At 41.3% G+C, this 4520-nt stretch overlaps 1 pseudogene; it reads right to left on the reverse strand.

The window, feature by feature from the left end:
- Positions 1-3953: 3953 nt before the first annotated feature.
- Positions 3954-4076, reverse strand: LOC112813121 (U2 spliceosomal RNA; annotated as a pseudogene).
- Positions 4077-4520: the final 444 nt, after the last annotated feature.

The raw sequence follows: 4520 nt of genomic DNA on the forward strand, positions 1-4520 counted from the left end.
CACTGCTCGATTCACCACTTTCGGCTCTGCGTGCACTCCCCGTAAACCCTTCTTCTGTACTTACCACTGTGGATCCCCGCAGGGATCTCCTCCAGGCGACAGGCTGTCAACCTGATGTTCAATTCCATATGAGCTTTAAAATAGTAAAACTCCATCTTTCTAAACAGAATCTGCAATGCAGATTTGACTTCTCCTGTTTGTCTAAATTGGTTAAGTCTGATTACATTACAAGTATACCCAGGCAACTCCCACTTCATGTCAGAATTCCTGAAAATTAGACTTCTGGCGTTAAAATACTAAGAGGAATTCAACGCGAACCCCCAATCAATTTACTAAGATATATTAAAAATTATGAGGTTTTGTTGTTAAATGCTCAAGACATTCTGGATGACTCGTCAATTGCCGTGGGGCTAACTGGAAGTTGCTGGCGTGTATGTGGTTACCACTCACCGTTCTATTGATATTTGGTGTGTCTGGCAAAACATCCACATGGGCTTCTACTACCTGGACTGGAATACATTACAACTTGAGACGTGTAACTTTGTCTAACAATTGTATTGTATTGAGACACCGGGGGACATGAATATAAAATTTTCTGATATAAACATTGGCCAAAATCATTGTACTGAGGAATATGTAGGTTATGTGAGTTTGAGTATTAAAAATCAAGAGGTGGACCTATGAGAACATGTTAACCGGGATGATATTATTGGGATATGCCATACACACTCCCCCGCCCCTCCACACACATCTGTTCTCTCCTATCTCATCATGTGACTTCCAAGACTCTCTGCGCTACTCATTCTGTGGATTCCCCTCCAGCAAACATTCCCTGCCACACTACACCTGATCTCTGCCCAGCAGGCTGACCCTTCAGACTGCATCACCCAGGTTCCTTGCCCAGTGGCTTCTGACTGGGTCTAGCCAATAGATGGCCCAGAAAAAGATGGGAGAGTAGGAGCAAAGGAAGGTTTGAGTAGGTATTTCCTGCTTTCCCACTTGGCCACAGTCTTGGCGATGGCTGTTTCTCTAAAGCCACGGTGCTTTGGGTGACCTCCCCTCTAGGTTACAGCGCTCCTGTAACTCTGTAACTGTCCCCTGCACTTCCCTCTTCAGGCCTGGGGTGGTGGCAGTAATAGCCTCCCACTATCACTTGTCCTTGAGTCTGTCACCATTTTATGTCACTCCCCTTAATCTTGCCCACTCACCCATAAAGTCCTGCCATGGTGCTATCTTCAATTAAACCCTGGGCCTGTGCTCTATGTTTCCTATTAGGACTCTGATTGAGACTCCTCCTTGCCACTTCATTACATTCCCTGTATGGGCAAGTTAAGCAATATCACTTTTATATATTTTAGCTATATTTTTTCAGGCACAGAGATCCAGAGAAAAGGTTGAGAGGCTTATAGAGATGCTTAGCAATGCAAGACCTGAATGCTCAAATCCTTAGTTGGTGTAATAATACTAATAGTAGTAACAAGTGCTTGTGAGAACAATGGCAATGGCTAAAATGTTAGTGCCTACTATGTGCAAAGACCTATGCCAGGTACTTTACATTTATTATCTCATTAAATTCATACAGCCTACACAGGGTTTTTCACTGTTCGTAGATAAGGAAATTGAATTATAAGTTAAAGACACATAACCCATAAGTGGCAAAAGCAGGATGTGGCCCCAGGTCTGATAAAAAGTCATTAATCTAAAAAAAAAAAAAAAATCTAGGGACGCCTGGGTGGCTCAGTTGAGTGTCTGCCTTCAGCTCAGGTCATGATCCCAGAGTCCTGGGATCAAGTCCCCCATCGGGGGGGGGGGGTCCCTGCTCAGCGGGGAGCCTGTTTCTCCCTCTGCCTGCCGCTCCCCCTGCTTGTGTGCTCTCTTTCTCTCTCTCTCTCTGACAAATAAAAATTTTTTAAAAATCTGAAAGAAAAGTCATTAATCTTTCTTTCCATTATACGTCTTACTTATATGTCTATAATAGACAGAACTCTTTCTGTTGTAAGTGGCAGGAACCTACAACTCATTAAGTTGACAGCCTATATAACCCAGGAGGTTCTCAAGGTACTGTAAAAGCTCTCAGAATCAAAACAAGAGCTTACCAACCTGGGTTTGAAAAGCTCGAGCCTGACCATCTAATTTCCCTCCAGCTCCACTCTCAATTCAATGTCCAAGGAAATTGAATAAAACTCAGGTACCCCCAGGACCATATCTGTCTCTTCTCTTCACTTGTCTCTGAGACCAGCTTTCTCCTCTTTGATAGGCTCTTCCATGAGACTGGATATATGAGATGAAAGATCAGATACCAGCAAACTGGGCCAGGAGATGTAATGATTAGACCATTAACATTCTCAGACCTTGAACTCCCAGTGGATAAGTCTCCCAGGATGGCATGTGACCAAGCAGACCAAGGTAATTGAATTCAGTCTAGGCACAGGGAAGCATCTGGAGAACGGCAGCCCCTAGAAATCCAGTCCAGAGGTGAACTGAGTAGTATAATGAGAATATAATGCCAACAACAATAGTAGATAATAACAGTTGGCTCTTACCATGTTCCAGAACCTATTCTAAGTTCTCTGTGTGTATAAACTAAGTGAATCTCCATAGCAACCCTACAAGGTAGGGACTACAGTCTCATCCCCAGAGTGAGTTTCAGTAATGTGCCCTGAGTGATCCAAATCCAGGCAGTCATGCCCCAGAACTCATACCTTTAAGTACCACACCACACCTTATAGTGGGAAATCATCTGGAACTACTACAGCAAACCTGAACTTGCCTAATCATTGGATTGTCATTGTACTTAAGAAAAAGCAAAAGAAAAGTCACCTCCCATCTCCCATGTATACTCACAGATGTCCCGTTGCTAACAAACCAATGTCAGGTGATGGATTTCTTAAACAGGACACTCAAAGGACACATCATGAGAATATCAGCTGATTAATTTGACTACATCAAAACTTAACACTTGTCCGTAACAAAAAGCATCAGAAACAAAATTCAAAGATAAGTTATAGACCAGGAGAAGCCTTGGTAGTGCTCAAAACCAACAAAGGATTAAAACCCTAAATATAAAAAAAAAAAAACCTCCTAGAAATTAATAACCCAAGGGAAAAACAAACAAAGGCAATGAAAAGGTGTTTTCGGAAGAGGAAACCCAGTGATTCAATAAGCATATGAAAAGACTGTCTGCTTTATGAGTAGTCAGGAAAATAGAAATAAAACACCAGTGAGAAACAGTTCACACCCATCCCATTGGCAATAAAGTTCAAGACTCACAAGGCCTGGCCCCTGCAAGGATGCAGAGAGGTGGGAGCCTCATATCCTGATGCGGGCAGGGGGTGGGTGCTTGGCAGAACAAACACAACCTCTTTGGAGAACAATTTGACAATACCTGCTATGGTTAAAGTGTCCACACCCTTACGCCCAGCAATCCCACACACAGTTACGGGGCTTCAAATCACTCACACGGCTGCCCGAGGAGACATCCACAAGAATGTATGTGGCAGGGGTTTGTAATCATGAGACATTTCAAACAACTGTACTTTGCAAACCACAGGGCAGTCATCAATTAATCATGGCATATTCCTATAATGGAAGATTCCAGAGCAGTTCAGAGGAAGAAAGGGAAGTGATATGCATCAAAATAGATAGAAAATGTAGTATAAAATGAAAAATGGAGTTACACCACCATGTGAAGAGTTTAATGCCAATGGTGTACATTTTAATTTCCATACAATACATACAGTGCAAAATGTAATGTACAGATGGCATTTAAATACCATCTAAAATATGAGTTTATATTTCTATGAACATATAATTGGATTTTTCACCGAATTAATATAATATTTAAGCTTGAAGTTTATGCAGTATATAATTTTATATAATTGTGTGTAATATGTATAGATTGTATTTATATTAAATATAAAATTTAATTCACATCCAGTATGAAGTTATGTCTTTTAAGTTTATAACATTTTATGTGCATATGAATATGTAGTAAGAATGTGAAGTACACGTACAAGTTATTAAACTGATAAGAACAGATACCACACTTGATCTTAGCCAAAAGGCCGAGAAGCGATACACGTACAAGTTATAAACATCGCTGCTGTACTCACCTCTGGGAGAAGATTGGATCTGGGAGGGCTACAGAAGAAACTTTAATTATATTTATAATGTTTTATTTCTTAAAGGACAAATAAATATGGGGAGAGGGTACATGAGTGTTATATTTCTATTTCTACTATTTCTTTAATTTTGAAATTCTTATGTAACAAAAATTTCTATTAATGCCTCCAGGTTTCACTCTTTTGAGAGAAGTGAACGCTGGGTTGACCCTCCAAGGGTGGTGAGTGGGTCGTGTCCGTACCCAGAGAGACAGGTCAGCGCTTGCTGGATGAGAGTCCTGTGGACCAGCCTGGTCAGAGATGGAAAGAAGGCTTTCAGAACATTCTCAAACACAACTCCCAAAAGAGACTCAGGCCTCTGGGAGGCCAGGAAACTTCAAAGCAACCAATGCAGAGAAG

This window comes from Callorhinus ursinus, unplaced genomic scaffold (genome assembly GCF_003265705.2).
Source record: "Callorhinus ursinus isolate GAN/ISIS: 27379988/994484 unplaced genomic scaffold, GSC_fseal_2.0 scaffold2, whole genome shotgun sequence".
Classification (NCBI taxonomy): domain Eukaryota; kingdom Metazoa; phylum Chordata; class Mammalia; order Carnivora; family Otariidae; genus Callorhinus; species Callorhinus ursinus.